Source organism: Misgurnus anguillicaudatus, chromosome 20 (assembly GCF_027580225.2).
Source record: "Misgurnus anguillicaudatus chromosome 20, ASM2758022v2, whole genome shotgun sequence".
Taxonomy (NCBI): domain Eukaryota; kingdom Metazoa; phylum Chordata; class Actinopteri; order Cypriniformes; family Cobitidae; genus Misgurnus; species Misgurnus anguillicaudatus.
The window spans coordinates 33,879,561-33,898,623 of NC_073356.2; the positions used below are offsets into that span (position 1 = coordinate 33,879,561).

The 19,063-nt window shown below is 36.9% G+C and overlaps 1 long non-coding RNA gene across 1 annotated transcript in view; it reads left to right on the plus strand.

Annotated features, from left to right (window-relative positions):
- Positions 1-19,063, plus strand: part of LOC129454625 (uncharacterized) — a 132,150-nt gene that overhangs the window by 37,735 nt on the left and 75,352 nt on the right. The window lies entirely within an intron of this gene.

The window sequence follows — 19,063 nt, forward strand, 5'->3', positions numbered from 1 at the left end:
AAAAAAGAAACTACATAAATGAGTCAACCCCACTCCTTACCACAACCACCAAAAATGATCAATACCACCTATCTTTACATTTCATTAGTAACCAAACACATCAACGTTTTTCCTATTTAAGACGAGTAGTTATACGAGCAAGTTTGGTGGTACAAAATAAAACGTAGCGCTTTTCTAAGCGGATTTAAAAGAGGAACTATATTTTATGGCGCAATAGCACTTATGGGAGTACCCCGACCCGGTGCAGTAACACCCTCCCTCTCCCATTATGAGAGTGAGAAGGGGAGCGGACTTTTCAGGCGAGTCGAAGCCCTCCCAAAAGTGCTATTACGCCATAAAATATAGTTCCTCTTTTAAATCCGCTCAGAAAAGCGCCACGTTTTATTTTGTACCACCAAACTTGCTCGTATAACTACTCGTCTTAAATAGGAAAAACGTTGATGTGTTTGGTCACTTCTAACTTTATCTCTAAATGGTACCATTGAATGAATGGGGCTAAGCTAAATGCTATCAAAGCGTCGCAGCGCACTCCAGCGCTTACGTGCACGCACACAGATGATAGAGGGATGTATCAACAATTCTTAGTTAAGGTAATAACATATTTTAATATTGAAAATGAGTAGACTATTCCTTTAACATGTGTTTTCTTCGATTGGATCACAAGTGGACGACGTTAATGTAAAGTGTAAACGGTGTTCAAAAAGTTTTGAGCTCATCCACTTTCGACCACTTTCAACCACATTCAGAGGTAGTCGAAACCCCTTTCGATCAGATTGCTTTTGTAGTGTAAACGCACATGTGGTTGAATGGGTTCGAACAGCCACACGCGACCGTCTTCTCTCCGCCCATTTATCGAATCTGATACTGAACACAATGTTTTTACGTCTTTTCTGACTTCTGGCGTGAACACACGAAGAACCGCGCAGTTTTTAGCCTTTCATTTATCAATCTAAAATGGCTGATCTCTGTAGTTTCATTTTGCAATCGTGTGAAAGTTGCGCGATCGTATTTCATCAATTGTGCTGAAAATTCAGAGAAAGCTCTAACATATACATGTACAAAACACTCTGCAGCATGTTTACTTGCTAAACAAGCAGCGGACTCCGACATAATATTAGTTGGCGTCCATATAAACTCATAATTACTCCCACTCGCGTTTGAATGACAGCAGAGAGACTCGCCCACCGTCTCACAGACCACTCCCTCACAGTATTCAGGACAGAAGCGGTCGAAAGTGGAGAAAAGAGATGGATTTAAATACCAGGTGTAAACGTAATGTGTCTCTCTCGTCCACTTGTGATCCGATCGACGAAAACACATCTTAATACCAAGTGTAAACAACCCCTTAGATGCACCTGTTTGAGGTCGTTAGCTGCATAAAGACACCTGTCCACCCCATACAATCAGTAAGAATCCAACTACAAACATGGCCAAAACCAAAGAGCTGTCCAAAGACACTAGAGACAAAAATGTACCCCTCCACAAGGCTGGAAAGGGCTACGGGGAAATTGCCAAGCAGCTTGGTGAAAAAAGGTCCACTGTTGGAGCAATCATTAGAAAATGGATTGCTGGACTGTCTCACAGCTGACTGCTGCTAAAAACATGCACATAAAGTAGTTTTTACAGATAAAACAAGAAAACAAGAAAATCACTTGAGATTATATATGGTGTATCTGTACAATACAATAAAATGTTATATTATAATTTAATTTTATGATCCAAAGTATTTTTTAGCCTTTCATAACTAGTGTTTTTATCATCACAAAAATAGTGTCTGCTTATAAATGAAACCAAACTTATGCTTTTAGTGCAAAGGCTTCATGAATTGTACCTAATTTTAGTTTGGGTCTGACTTGTTTCCCTTAACTTAACTGAAGTTTATTGAAAAAGATATTTTTATGACCAAAAATATAAATGTATTAAAGGTGCAGTGTGTAAATTTTAGCAGCATCTAGTGGTGAGGTTGCGAATTGCAACCAATGGCTTAGTCTTGCTTTTAAAACACGTAGAGAACCTAAGGTAGCTGCCACCGGACAAACATGTCATCGTCGGAGACAACTTAAAATAAAATGTCCGTTAAGGGCTTCTGTAGAAAAATGGCGGCACAAAATGGCGACTTCCATGTAAGGGGACCCTCTTTGTATGTAGATAAAAATGTCTCGTTCTAAGGTAATAAACACATAACGGTTCATTATGAAAGGTCTTTATACACCCCTGATAATATAGTTTTGTATATTATTTTGCATTTCGGTCAAGAGATCCTTCTAAAAATTACACACTGCACCTTTAAGTTGGTGCAACAAAAGACTACTTGTTGAAATAAACTTATTATATTGTTGTTGTACAAGCCTAAACAAATTTTGTGGAAAAAATGTCTTAATTACATTTGATTGATTAAATTAAAAATTAAATTAAGTTGATTAAAAAATTGTGTAGTTCCACCATTACTTGACAGATATCACTGAAACACATTACACTTATAACATACATTTACATTAATGTTAGACTTACATTGCTCTTTTGAAGGAGTGGGGCTTTAAAATTAGATGCAGGTTTTTATTATGCTTACAATTGGTATACTACTATAAATGGAAATGGAAATAAAAATACTACAAGCAAAAAACTTACTTTATCATTTTATCGGTTTCATATGTTTGAAGATTATGAGGTGGGAAGTTTTAAGTTGATTATATGTTCTTGTCATCACAAAGGTGCTGTGAAACTACTTTGCCCTTTGAATGCATTTATTTTTACATATATGTTATTACTGTATCCTCATATTAAATCAAATCACATTAAAGTTACATTACATTTGTGTTTCTTTAAAATATTTTTTTGTAATCATGTTATGCTTTCTTTAATCATGTTTTATCACCATTATTGTTATTTTGCATCTTCACATCAAATCAAATAACACAGACATTAAATCTGAAATGTGTTTCTTTGAACATTTTTTTCTTTATAATCAAGTTATGACTTTTTTATATTCATGTTTAGGTTATTTAGTTATTTGCATATTCACATTAAATCAAATCACATTAAAGTCACATATTTTGTTTATAATCATGTTATGATTCTTAATAATCATGTTTATGTTATCTTCGCTGTTTAGCAACTTCACATTAAACAACAAACAAATCACATTTAAGTGATATTAATTTTAAACTATGATTCTTTAAAATCTTTTCCTGTATGTTCATTTCAAGTCTATATTTATTGTTAATGTGCTCTACACAAAAAGATATTTAAAAAAAATTATTATATGAGAAACAGCGCCCTCTATTCGACCATACATGAATGCTTTAAATCAGTCTTTCTCAACCCCGGTGACGGCGCCCCCTAGCGGTTCTCAACAAACGTCTAAGAGGGCCTCTAGATCAGTGGTTCTCAAACTGGGGTCCGGGGCTCCCAGGGGGGCCGCGAGATGGTGCCAGGGGGCCCCAGTTTTATGACATTTGTATAAAATACGTTAATTTATCATGAATTCTGTGAAATTAAAGGCGGAGTCCATGATGTTTGAAAGCCAATGTTGATATTTGAAATCACCTAAACAAACACGCCCCTACCCCAATAGAATCTGGACCTTCTGTTGATAGACCCGCCCCACACATATGCAACCCGGCATTTGATTTGATTTGATTGGCTATAAGTGTGTTTTGGTAGTCGGCCCGTCTCCTTTTCCAACACGTTTTTCAAACATCGTGGACTCCGCCTTTAAACCAAAAAAAAGGTAGCACTACTTTGTATAATTTAATGCTTTGTTTAATTAAAATGTGAAGTTTTAGAACTGTTTTTTTGTCATAAATTTCCTTTGGGGGGGGGGGGGGGGGGGGGCGCGAAGGAATGCACCGTACACAAAGGGGGGCCGCACGCTGAAAAAGTTTGAGAACCACTGCTCTAGATGACCTAAAATAATTAAAAATAACACAAAACACGCTAAAATAACAAAAAAAAACAAACAAAAAAAAAACCAAACAGCTAAAATAACACAAAACAAGCTAAAATAACTACATATCAAAGTTTTTCCCTCAGTGTTTGGTAACAATTACACATCTGTCTAGTTATGCAAAAACTAGAATATTTCTTTTGGTAGAAATTGTGAGTGGGGTGTGGGGCTTCAAATATTGTTGTGGACTGTGGTCAATTGGTTGGTGGGTCCTAAAGTGATGAAGGTTGAGAACCCCTGATATAAATCATTAATGGCCTACATGCAGTGCCTTTTCTCACCAAAAGAGGGCAGAAAAACTGTAAAAGAGACCATGATGTCAAATGATGTTTAAAAAATCAAAGCTCACATGCATTCTCCATAATAATAATTAAAAGATCATTGGTCCAAATTACTTTCAAAAAACATTAAGTTTAACGCTGAGTAAGATGTGCTGAAAGTATTTATCAATAGTTATTTTTGTCTTTGCATGGAAAAATATGAACCAAACATGGTGCAGTAGTGCTAATGTTGGTGTCATTGAGCTAGTGGGAAATTAGGTTCCTATTTCTCCTAAAATATTTCATTGTATTTTATCTAATATATTCCAAAATTATTTAATTTTTTTCCTTTATGTACTGTACCCCCAAACAGAAGTGGAGGATGCTTTATACCCCTTATTATCACCTGAGCATTATTTCAAAACCACAACCTGCAGTATCATGTTCATCCTGAACATGAACTTCTCTGCGTTTTTTTCGCTGAGTGCCAAGAGTTGAAAAATATTTAAATATTTAAAGTTGCAATGAAATTGAAATGAAAAACTATATATATATATATATATATATATATATATATATATATATATATATACATATATATATATATATATATATATACATATACATATATATATATATATATACATATATATATATATATATATATACATATATATTGTGGTATTATTAACAAATGACTTATCTGTGAGCTTCATTATTTTTTTTAAAATTTGTGTGTGCTCATAATCTTCAATCAAAAATGCAAATCTCCTTCCCTCCTCAAACGATCTCTCTTCACTTTCCGGTCATATGGTATGGCATTTGGGCGGGGTCCGGGAGAAGATCGCAGCGATTAGCAATTAGCAACACGACCCAACTTCAAACGATCCAATCAGATCTCGATGGACAAATTCAAATCCAGCCCTGCCTTATTTCATTTTAGAAGCCGTTTCATTCGGATATACATACTATGAGGAAAATAAGGCAATCGCTACTTCCGTTTCATGGCGACTTTAACTTTGGGTGAAAAGCTCAGCTCGTCAATGTCACTTACACAGCCATCCAATCACAGTGAAGGAGGGGCGGGACAAATATCACAACATCCAATCGGCGCATCATACAACGACTGATAAACAAAGCAGAAGTATCACAGCAATCAAAGCGCTCAGCTGAAGAAACAGCTTTGGTGTGCACAACCAACCCCTTAGGGCATTGGATTGACGAGCTGAGCTTTTCACCCAAAGTTGAATATTTTCAAAATCTCTCAGCGCTGAGAGCAGAAAAACAGCCGAGCACCTGCTTTCAGCACGAAAAAAACTGCTAGAGGCTTTTTGGAAAAACGGAGAGCTTCCATTGGAAACAATTGAAATCATACGCTGGCCGCGGGCATAAAAGCTTAGGTGTGCAAGCATGCTTGGAACTCAATTCTCTGCATAGTTTCAGTTAGTCAACAAAAAATGATTGATGTTGTCACAACACAAATGTATTAAGTGTATTTATAAGTAAACTGAGCTGTTTAAACTGAGCAAAAGTATTTTCAAAAAGAAGAGATTAAGTTACTAAAAAAAACTAAAATACTTAACAAATGTGTAGCATTAGCGAATCGAACAACCTTTAATTATTTTTTTATTTTTTTTTTGAGTGTAGAAACTTTATATATCTTACCGCATCTGTTGTTATGATGTCAAAAGTGACATGAGCAGCCTCACTGTTTTAAATGAATAGTCTACTCATTTTCAATATTAAAATATGTTATTACCTTAACTAAGAATTGTTGATACATCCCTCTATCATCTGCGTGCGTGCACGTAAGCTCTGGAGCGCGCTGCGACGCTTCGATAGCATTTAGCTTAGCCCCATTCATTCAATGGTACCATTTAGAGATAAAGTTAGAAGTGACCAAACACATCAACGTTTTTCCTATTTAAGACGAGTAGTTATACGATCTAGTTTGGTGGTACAAAATAAAACGTAGCGCTTTTCTAAGCGGATTTAAAAGAGGAACTATATTTTATGGCGTAATAGCACTTTTGGGAGTACTTCGACTCGCCTGAAAAGTCTGCTCCCCTTCTCACTCTCATAATGGGAGAGGGAGGGTGTTACTGCGCCGAGTCGAAGTACTCCCAAAAGTGCTATTACACCATAAAATATAGTTCCTCTTTTAAATCCGCTTAGAATAGTGCTACGTTTTGTTTTGTACCACCAAACTTGCTCGTCTTGAATGGGAGGGACGTTGATGTGTTTGGTCGCTTCTAACTTTATCTCTAAATGGTAGCATTGAATGAATGGGGCTAAGCTAAATGCTAACGAAGCGTCGCAGCGCGCTCCAGCGCTTACGTGCACGCACACAGATGACAAAGGGATGTATCAACAATTCTTAGTTAAGGTAATAACATATTTTAATATTGAAAATGAGTAGACTATTACTTTAATGCTTATATCTGAAGAACCATTATCAGGGAAATTTTCAATTGTGCATTGCAGAAAAAAAAAATTATTTGTTACAATGAAGGCTTTTTGAACACAGTGCTTTTACTTTAAGTGGATGTGCCGCAAACACACGTACTGTATGATGACTAACTTGTCATGTGAATTGCATCTGATTTCAACATACGTGACTTCCTATGCAGATTAATGTTTCTGGTAAAGTCATTACTACTTTCATCAAGAATGAGCAGAATGGTATTTAGCAGTTAAAAACAAGATGTTCCTGATATGAGCAGTTTTAAGTAAACGAGACTGAGGACACATGAATGACATCAACACCCAGTCAACACTTTCATCACTCAGTGAAGTCAGCATGAGCTTACAAGATCCTCAAAATGTGAACACATTGTAACCACACAGCGCAATCACGGTTTGCTCATATATTAAAGGGGACATTTCACAAGACTTAAATTTATTATAGCATGTTAAAATTGCCACTTAGGTGTGTGCAAAAATGTGCCGTTTTGGGTGTGTCCCTTAAAATGCAAATGAGCTGATAAAAATTCAAACACTGATCGCAATGATGGTGGTTTGTTGAAATTGAAACTCAATTGTGCTGTGAATTATTTTTTCTATCTCTTTTTCTCTGCACTAAATGGCAGTGCCATGGTTGGATAGGGCAGATTAAGGTGCAGTATTATTATAATAAGATCCCCTTATGACATCATAAGGAGAGCCAAATTTCACCTTTTTTTACGTGCTAGCAGAGAATGGTTTACCAAAACTAAGTTACTGGGTTGATCTTTATCATTTTCTAATTTGATAGAAGCACTGGAGACCCAATCATAGCACTTAAACATGGAAAAGTCAGATTGTCAGGACTCTGCCACAAGAGTCTTGTTTCATATTTATGTTTTATCGTGATGTCATGTGCCTCTGGCGTCTCGTTTCTAGTCCCCGCCCCCTTGTTCTCCTTGTTAATCAGTTATCCCTCTCACCTGTGTTGCCCTCATTATCTTGTTTGTTTTTTTCCCTATTTAATCTCCTCTTGTCTCTTGTCTTGTTCTGGTTCATTGTGTTCAGATGTGTCATGTTTTTGCAGTCTTCATTGTTTAAGCAGTTTAAAGTTTCATCAGAGTCTTGTAAATCATGTTATGTCAGTGTGTTGTAATTATCATGTTTTACGTAGTTTTGCCCCCACGTGGGCTTTTGTTTTCTTGTTTTATGTCAATATGTTCACTTCCCCGACATCGTTAGCGCTTGGGTCCTCTTGTCCTCCGTCACAACCCTGACAGATTTTCATGCCATGGCGCCTTTAAGGTCATCATATGAGGTCACTGCACACTTACTGTGAACTCATACTACCCATAAAGCACATAGTATGAAAAGTACCAGATGTCGCTCAGATAACTAATATTCTAGCGTTTGCTAATCTGAAACATAGCAGAGACGTTAGCATTTAATTGCAAATAATCTACAAACAATAAAAAAGTGAAAGAGACATGATTGTCTCTGCATTTAACCACAAGTACACAATGCCCCTCATTGCTTTCTTTTAACCTGCTCAATATTTTGAAATCACAATGAGCTCACATATAGCTCACACTGTGAAATATCACGGTATGAGAATGGTGATCTCGTGTGATCTTACGTGTTGACTGAGCATTGCTGCAATGTGATCTCATGAGAATACAGGTGTGTTCGAGATCATCCGGCGCTTCGCAGACCGATCGGCGAGGTTTGCCGCTTGCAGTCGAGGGAGGAACTGAAGACGGAGCCGTCAAGCCGGACACCTGCTGCTTGCCATAGTGACATGTGCGCCGTGTTTCCTTGTTTTTAATCGCGAATGAAGTGAATTAAATGGTGAATTTGATAAAAAAAGACTTTTAATAAAAAGTTGCAACCAAAAACATTTTATATCTAATATTTTAATTGCTGGTTATACTGTATACCCGAAAAAAACGGGAAACAAGCCTATATTATTAAAATACGAATAGAGTTTGTTATTTTCATTTTATTTTATTACACGACACAATATAACATATTTATGCATATTAACTTTTTTCCCCCTGTTTTAAAACATGAATTTATAATGTTTATTAGTGGAACTAAAGGTTGGATCAAAATTGAAACGCACGTGATCACGAAAATCTGTGTCGTCATCATCACAACTCGGTGCAGTCGCTCTGGAGAAGTTGCACCAGCTGAGCTAGCCGGCTACTCTCGAAACGCTCTTGCGGTACTTAAAAACCATATGACACTGTCACGTGCCTGCAGCGCCAGCTGAAGTCGGACAAAAATACTAACCGGAATGCACTGCTTCAAGTCAGCCGCCGATCGGTCTGCACAGCGCAGCATAAAGTCGAACACACCTTACGTGTGTATTTTTACGTTTCAGTGTGGTTGTACAATACGTACATTTACTTACGTTTAAAACACACTGAAACGTACAATATCGAAGTTTTGACAGGACTAATACGTAAATTATTTATGTATTTGCAGCTTTACAAACATACAAATTTGTACGTAAGTTATTCCTATTCATAAATATTAAAATCGCGGGCATTGGTGTTTCTTACTCATAACAATGACATATTTTCAGTCATATTTTCTGACTTATTTAAGACAGTTTACCCATTTACCCAATGAAATGATTATGATATTCAGAGAATTTCACAATATTTATAATTTTAAAACTTTAAAATGAAAAGCATTTCTGTATTTATATTAAGTTTGTTTGTCAACGCGTTTTCTCCTGCTGCCTTCTATGCAATACGCTATTATTACTACTAAGCAATAATTACAACAAAATACAACATAAATTCACAAAAGATGTTACTTTTATTCATTTGCTGTAATCCACATCTTTAAAATTCATACAATTGCGAGGAACAGATCCAAATTCAGCCCTTTATCCAGCGATCTTGATCCGAGTTCAGCAACCGTAAAGTCAGATCGCACGTTCGTTAATGTGAATTCAAATATCCCGGCTGCGTCCGAAAACTCTAAATTGCTGCCTTCTGAGGCAGCTTTCCAAGGCAGCAAGGCATCAAGGCATGTCCGAATTCAATGTTTGTTTTACTTCCTGTCTCCTGAGATACCTATGCGTGGACGTACATTAAGAATGTGATTGGTCGAGTCCGGTCGAGTTCGAAAAAATAAAATGGCGGCCAAGGACGCGACTGGACCACCAATTTAGTGTAAATAAAGGTACATTTTCACTTTTTACACATTTTAATTGCATTTCTAGCGAGAAATTAGTATTGTAGTGTTCAAATATGTGATTAGTTATCACAAAGGCGCTCTCTGTGTAAATTTCAAACACGCTGCCTTAGAAGTGTGTCCGAAAGTCTTTCTCTGAGCTACCTTCATGCCTCCGAAGTCATTTCCTCAGGAGGCAGCGAGGCAACGAGTCACTGCCTTGAGTTTATGGACGCAGCACCCGCTTCAAGAAGCTTTATGACACATTGCTTTACGGCAGTGATATCAAAAGCTCATTGGCTCTTTGTGTGCCACGTGACATATTTGCATCATTTCCATTGGTGTACGTTTGAAATTAAAAAAGCGCGCCGTGGCAGAGGGAAGCCGGAACAACGCTGATCAAACTCTTGGATTAATAACTTTAGTACTTCTCTTTACTTTACTTTATATACTCCAGACAGGACCTTGGCTGCAGCACATCGTCATTTAAACTACTTTTGGTACTGATTTTAATATTTGCAATAAATACGTTGTTGTGATTACACTTGTCTGTCTGTTATGATTTTTTTAAACAGTAACGTTAATTGATTTTAATAAACTGTTTCGCGTAGGACTGTAGCACCTTAAAATATCTTTTGAATGCTATATTGTTACTAATATGTTACTAAACATATCTGTCCATTACGTTGCATAATATAAAAAGAATATATTACGTATTTTAACGTTTTGTATAAAAAAAGTTTAGGTTTAGGGTAAGGTTTGGGTTTAGGGTAGGGTTAGGGTGGTAACATATCGCTAAAATGGTTAAAGGGAAATTATACAGCAATCTTTATGGAATGAAAGATATGTAAATGTTTTACGTTTTTAGCTGTCAAAATGTAATAATGCTACGTTTAAATGTTGTAAATACGTCTACATTGTATGTTTTAGCATATATTTAAACGTACAAAAAAGTTACATGTTACGTGTAAATACTACATATTGACAGTGAGACCAGGCTGGGGCATTGCATCATTTGTCTTATTTTCTCCAAAGCGGAAATGATACTTCAATTTTTTTTGTAAATATGTCAAATACTGTATATGTTATTTTAAATAAAAGAATAAAATTGAAAAAAAATATATTTTTTTCTTTCAATTGGGCCCACAAAGTCACAACGCTGCTCTGTAAATATTACACCAGTCAAATCAAATGTCACTGGAAGCAATATGTATTTGTATTAGCTATGTCAGTTTACATTTACATGTTTATATATAAAGTGCCAACACACAGCTCTTATTCACTTAGCTGATGCTTTTATTCAAAGTGACTTACAATTGCTATATATGTCAGAGGTCGCCCACCTCTGGAGCAACTAGGAGTTAAGTATCTTGCTCAGGGACACCATGGTGTATCACAGTGGATTTGAACCCGGGTCTCTCACACCAAAGGCATGTCTCTTATCCACTGCGCCATCACCACCACAAGGTACACTCAGTTCTGTACACAAGGTATTAAATTCTGCTTCCTTATCATACTGTCCAAAGAGCCATTTAGTTATTGAACCATTTACTTATACCTCGTTTTTATATTCTGAAGAACCTTTTATCACCTTAAAGAACCTTTTGTGAAACAGAAAGGTTCCTTAGATATTAAAGGGGCTGTACAGAACCACTTAGACAGAAGAGGTTCTTCTATGGCATGGCGAAGCCCATTATTTTAACTCTTTCCCCGCCAGCGTTTTTTAAAAAAGTTGCCAGCAAGCGCCGAGTTTTTCATGATTTTCACAAAAGTTTAATGCCTTCCAGAAAATGTTCTTCTTCAAATATATAAACATACAATATACCAAATGAAAGAACAGACCCTCTGCTTTAAAAAAAAAAAACGTTTCATCCTACCTTAAGTAGTTCTTTTGTAATCAGCTTTTAAATATGGGTAGGTTTCTGCAAAAACACCACATTTTGAGCAAAAAGCAGAGATAATTACATTTTTGTGAAGGACTTTTTATAGAGATCCCCTTTAGAGCGATCTTTAAAACAGACACGGACATGCAGCAGCTTGCCATAGGGCAATACTTCTGGGTTTAAAAAGTTGCGGACCACCTAGTGGATAATAGCGGTATTGCGGAAAGACGGAAATACTCGTCATTGGCGGGGAAGCGTTTTTTCTTGATTGACGAGATATCTCGTCAATGGCGGGGAAAGAGTTAAGAGTGTATGAACGTCCCTCTCTTCAAACACAAGATTCGGTTTAGTTTGTTGGTACTACAGGTAGGGCTGTCACAAATTAATGATTAAATTGGTGAAATCTCAATCCTTATATTACTAGACCTTAGCGCAGCCTTTGACACAATAGATCACACAATCTTACTCAATAGACTAGAAAACTATGTTGGTATCAGTGGTCAGGCGTTAGCCTCGTTTAGGTCGTATCTAACCAATCGCTATCACTTTGTTTATGTAAATGAGGAAGAGTCATATCACTCCCTGGTCAAATATGGTGTACCGCAGGGATCAGTTTTAGGTCCTATCCTGTTCTCGTTATACATGTTACCTCTAGGAGACATTATCAGGAAACATAACATAAGTTTTCACTGCTATGCGGATGATACCCAGCTTTACATCTCCTCACATCCCAGCGAAACCAACACGTTTTCTAAGCTAGCAGACTGCATTAGCGATGTTAGTGACTGGATGGCACATAACTTTCTTAAGCTCAACTCCAATAAGACAGAGATGCTTATTATTGAACCGAATCGCTACAAACATAATATGTCAGATTACAAGTTGCACATAGATGGCTGCACTGTGGTGCAATCTTCCTCGGTTAGGAACTTAGGTGTGATGTTCGACAGCAACTTATCCTTCGATAGTCATATCGGCAACGTCTGCCGCACAGCATTCTTCCATCTTAGAAATATCTCAAAAATTCACCACATGCTGTCTACATCTGACGCAGAGAAGCTTATCCATGCTTTTATGACCTCTAGAATAGACTATTGTAACTCGCTACTTGGGGGATGCCATGCAAATCAGGTAAACAAGCTGCAGCTAGTTCAAAACGCTTCTGCAAGACTGCTTACTCGATCTAAGAAGTATGACCACATAAGTCCAATTCTGGCATCTTTACACTGGCTACCAGTTAATTATCGCATACAATTTAAAATATCACTTATCACCTACAAAGCTTTAAATGGCCTAGCACCCTCATATCTTAGAGAATTACTATCAGAATACAATCCATCACGTTCACTGCGTTCGCAAAATTCTGGTCTCTTAGTTATCCCTAAAATATCAAAAGTGTCTAAAGGTGGAAGATCCTTTTCCTACTTAGCCCCTAAGCTCTGGAATGATTTGCCAACCGTTGTCCGAGAATCAGACACAATAGATACCTTTAAATCTAGACTTAAAACTTTTCTCTTTAACAAAGCATTCACATAATTGTTTTAGTAATGGTACTCATCTCACAATAGATAGCTTGAACAACCTAATAAATAAATAAACTAAATCCTCATTTTCATCAACACTTCAAAGCATGGTAAATGCTATTAATATTCTTAAGAAAAATGTTTAATCTCTCCTTACTCGTTTACATATGTGCAGCAAACCATGAGCCGGGCATAAACTTTTAAAAACAAATGTCACGTATAAAATAGAAAAGGCTACATACAAGGAAAAGAAACGCTACTCTGTGCACATACAAACCACAATACAAGGCCAAAACTTCAAACCTACACCAATAAATCCCCGAATCGGGCCATTAATTGCCAAGCGCAGAGGAGTGATTGAAAGTTATGTATGGCATTATGTTATCACTTGCTCGGCCCTTCTCCTGAGGTTTCTGAGGCGAGTAGGGGAGTACTGTGAAGCCCAGACAGGCATCAGGGAGATGGCTGGCACAGTCACGTCCCCGTCTCCCCTTTACTCCCTTGCTCGTCCGGATTTCAATAAAGCACGATGGGTATAGATTTGTGGTGTTAAGCCCACTAGTCGGGGGCGGGACTTCAGTCCTTAAAAGGGTGTCACGGCACCCATTTCCAAAACATTCGCCGTCCCGTGCATTTTTCTCGTTCTCCCTAAACCAAACTGTGCAGAGTCTTTCACTAGGATGACGTTGTATCTTCAATACGTATGTGTACATGTGTGTGTATGTATGTGTATGTATATGTATGTATATATATATATATATATATATATATATATATATATATATATATATATATATATATATATATATGTATATATATATATGTATATATATATATATATATATATATATATGTATGTGTATATGTGTGTATGTATATATGTATACATATATATATATATATATATGTATATATGTGTGTGTATGTATATGTATCTGTATATATGTATGTATAGATATGTGTGGATATATGTACATGTGTATACATATGAATGGCCCCTACGCTAATTGGGTTTTGTTTTTCTTTCTTTATGTCTCGTCCTTCTCTCCGAGGACAATGAGACAAACAGACCCAGTTCCGGTAAATGTGAAAGTCGGCACACCTCTGACCCACCGGCAGACCTTCAACGTGATGCCCAGCTGATGCATGACCAACAACCACCGGCAGAACCCGCTTAACCTCCGCCTAATCTCCTTAATCGTTTCAATGTATATATAAATATATCCTTAATCGTTTCAATGTATATATAAATATATCTCCCAAGGGTTTTCCCCTCCTATGACTTTTTTTTACTTCCCCGGCTGAGCCTGGGTTTTTTTTCTCCTAGGGGGTTTTTCAACCCGGGGAGGCAGCCCTCTTGGGCTTAACTTAGCACCCTCTTCTTTACGTTACATTAGCAATACGCACGCTTATAATGTTGATTCATAGCCGCATCAAATTTAGCTGCTTGTGCTATCGTGTATTATGTTGTGCTATCTGTCGTTTTTCTGTGCTTTCCACTGCATATATTAATGTAAAGCTGCTTTGAAACAATCACCAATTGTGAAAAGCGCTATATAAATAAAATTTAATTGAATTGAATTGAATTGAATTGAAATGTCAAAGCAATAAAACAGACAATTAATCGTCAAAGTCCTAAAACAGAAAATTAATCATCACAACCATCAATTTATTAAACAATTAACCGTCAGCCAAATTTCGAAATTGTGACAGCCCATACAGGAAGGCATCATTCATGAAATTTGGAAAGAACCTTTTAAATAGGTGTGTCAGATATTGGTGACATTCATCATTGTTTGGGATTTTCCATGCATGAACATTTGAAACTCCTACGTAGGACGTTTTGTGGACAAAGTGAGCTCACTTGCTCGTTTATTGGACAGAATACATCGCTGGGATAAAATCGATGCTAGGTTGTTTTAACCCAACTGCTGGGTTATTATACTTCCTGGTTGCATAGCAACAACCCAACATTGGGTCATTTAACCCAGCATGTGTTCTGTCCAATCTTGTGACAACTAGCCCCAGTCTTTCTTATGTGTGTTTGGCTGAATGGTTCTATGAACGAAATGCCTAAATGGTTCTTCTAAGGAACTAAAGATGGTTCTTCTATTGTATAGTGTATAGTTCTAAGGAACCTTTGGTAGTAGCCTGACCTTTATTTTTACAGTGTAGGGAATGTTATAGCTCATTTTATTTGCACAAAAAAAAGCACTTACGGTTAAATATTAACATGAGATATCCCTTCGGCCCATCAAATCCACAACCTGTTTTAGATGTGCTTTGACATCAACAGTTTTTGTTGATCCTAAAACGACATATAAACCATAATTTCAGCTCCTGTTTGGGTATCATTTTGATAGTTAATGCAAAAAGTTAATAAAACTTGGTTTCGCAAATTAATTCAACCTACTATTTTAAGTTTTGGCTTAAAAGTGAAAAGTTGACTTAAAGTGATAGTTTCATCACATTTCAGGCTGACGTCAAAGGTATTCGGGCAACACATCCTCACCCCATGTCATCAATATTTGACGACACTTGACCATTCGTCAATATGTGCAATCACAACGTAAAGATCAGCTGACCGATCAGGGACATCATTTTGTACAAAATCAATGCATTTGAGGAAGAGATGGATACCTGAAGCTACAAAAATATACGGTATGTGGAAAATAATGTGTTTTTAACCATAAACCACGCGGACATATCAAATTATACAAAAATACACAAAATAAGTTGTTTAAGCAATGAAACATGTGCACTTTATGTTGCAGTCCACTCATGCAGTCAAAGTAATAAAATATATGACCTAGTTACTAAACCTGTCACTTGATTTTTGTCCTGAAGGTGCTGAAAATAGCTACGTAACTCATTTTTAACCCCTGGCAGTGCTTTAAGTGGGCCGGAACGCCCCGGTACTCAGTACCGCCACTTCTAAAAATAGCTCTTGAGCGTACCACCACCTCTACGTGCGCCCAGAACGTGCTTTTAGCGTACCGGAACGCTCATCTGTTTAAAAATCAGAAGTTTAATTTAATCATTTGGCTGCGCTGCCGCTTTTCAGAGCGCCCTTAATGTACGCTTCCTAATAGGGCTTGGGCGTCGTGACGTCATTACTTGTCGTGGCGGCCATGTTGGTTGCCTCCTTTACTGCTGCGCTCTGCTTATAGACATACTTTCTCTCAATTGTGTGTCTTAATTTAATTAATTTGTCGTTAATTTTTCAACCATGGTAAACCGTTGCTGTATTAATAATAAAGTAACACATTAAAAGTAATTTACATTAAAAATGACAGATAAGAACAAAACTTCATTATGTTTTATTCAATATCGGAAACCAAACATTAACCTCAACCCCTCAGTAATGTGTATACATGACATATAAATGACATTTATATATACGACAGTGAAGTATAACATCTGAATATTAATTTATATAGCTTAAGTCAACATTGAACATAAGGGAAATGTCCCGGTTTACTCGCCCAAAATACGGGAACATTTCAACATTCATCTTTCTGTTGCTATCCCTCTGCTGACAGCAAAAACTGCTGCATTAACTAAGCTAGTTGTGAAGCTAGGTCATACGTGACTTTGCTTACAGATTGGCGTGAAATCGTGCTCTTACAACAACCACGCTGTTATCTTAAATGACTCTTTTTTCATATGGATCCCAACCGTTAATAGTTCCGATTTTGTCCACATACCGGTCCCTGCTTCCCTGTTTAACGTATCCCAGTAAATTACACATACTTTTCCGGATTTTAACATCTTTTTTCTTTCTTTTAATTCTCCCAACTCTGCCGCTTCTCCTCGTTCAACTTGCTGTATGATTACATTCGCGAGGCCACCAACATGGCCGCCACGTCCCAGAATGCAACGCGGCGCCCAAGCCCTATTCGTTCCACCGAGAGCAGAGACTACATTATCCATACACCCTTGCGTTTACAAGTTAAAAGCGCATGCGTCCTTCAGTCAGTGTCAACGTGCTCTGGAGAGGTGTGTGTTTGTGTGTGAAACGCGCAACTATAGCTGCTCGGTTTAAATGAAAATACAATGAACACTTAATATGCCCTCCTTGTTTTAGACTCTGAGTAGTAAAATAACAAGGTCAGAATCAGAGGATTCACTGCCTGACATCCCACCAAGCCAGAATGATAGCTGCAGGTCAGACGCAAGCCTTGTAGGTACGTGATAATCTCCGCTGTCGCGGCTTTCAGTTTGGTTCCCCTCGACGCAACTTCGGATTTCCTCAGGCGATGGGCAGAAAACATTCTTGAAATTGTAATATACATTTAGTTTAATTGCTAAACTAAAAGTAAACGAAATTTCAATGAATTTGAACGACGTGCACAGTAGTTTTACCACCCGCAAAATGTAAAACAATGGGACAAAATAAATGACTTTAGAGTTTCAAATGGCCAGTATTTTGTTAATCTTGACCCCATAGACATGGTCTTGGTGTCATTTTAAAGTTTTTTTTCAAGCTTTTTCTATCTGAACCACTAGTTTTAGCATTTAACCATGCTGAAAATTTTACTCACATATCTACCTTTTGCCCATTTTATTTATGTTCAAAAACTCTTTCTACAGTAGCGCTTTCTAATGGTATTTTTTCAAAATCCTTTTGCACATTTTATTTATGTTCAGTAGCTATTTCTAGCTCAAGCAAATCCACAAATTTATAAAAGGATTAATTTTTTTACAAGGTCGTCTGTTGACTGCTAAATATAAAACCCCTTCAATATAGGAGTCGAGTCAGCAAAAAAAAAAAAAGTAGAGTACCGGCACCTCTTTTGGGCCACTTAAAGCACTGACCCCTGGTAAACAAAATCCTGGTTTATCAGTTTTAAACTGCTCAAACTTTACCTGGGGTTTGCACTTACTTAACCACGGATCAACATGCTTAGATGCATATTAAAATACGTGACGAACTGTCTTGACTGGTTTGCATATTTACTGTGTCAACAGTTGTAAATAATGCATGAATGCAGCAGGTGACAACTTGACCTAAAAAAAGTACAGCGTGTGACCTCTTTCCATCTCTTTAATAAAAAATGTAACCATGCAAATCCTTCTTGGCTATGTCAGTGCTCATAAAACATCCATTCTCCAATTCAGTTTTCTTTGGCACTGCTTTGTGGTGTTGGTTAACAGAAACAATGCTATCTTTACTTCACAGTTTCATGACCCCAGGTAAAATGCGATTGTAACCCTGCCTCTACAATACAAGAGTGAAAGTAGGTTAAAGTAAGGGTTAAAATCAGGTTTGAAAAATTATAAGGTAAGAGAGAGAGAATATCTCTGCAAAGTCTATTGCAAAGACAACTGCATCCAAACTGTGTGTGATGTATACAGGATTCATATCTAAACCTATAATGACTGATTTAGTGATAATCATAAATAAACACTGGCAACCAGCGAGAGTGTTAAATCCCAACAATCACTCATTTAGTCATTTTAGTTAACTAACATCGACCGAGAGGTTCTGTGTTTATGTGTTGCTAAAGATTTTAAACATTGTAAGTCAAGGTCAAAACATGGTCATATGTTTGTGCGCACTGAAAAGATTCAGTCATCACAGAATGAAAAGGAAAGACAATTTAGATTCAATGTACAGTATGTGAAAGGTGTTACAGCTTCATTTCATGGAGGGTAATCTTTAATATTTTGCAGGTTTTATATCTGAAATAGCAATATCATTGTGTATCATGTTGGTATAGATGCACACATTACCAAACATGTTTGCTGTTAATATGTTTGGCTGCTTTTAAACAGTAATAACACTAGATAATAACTAGATTATTCTATGAGATTGGAACA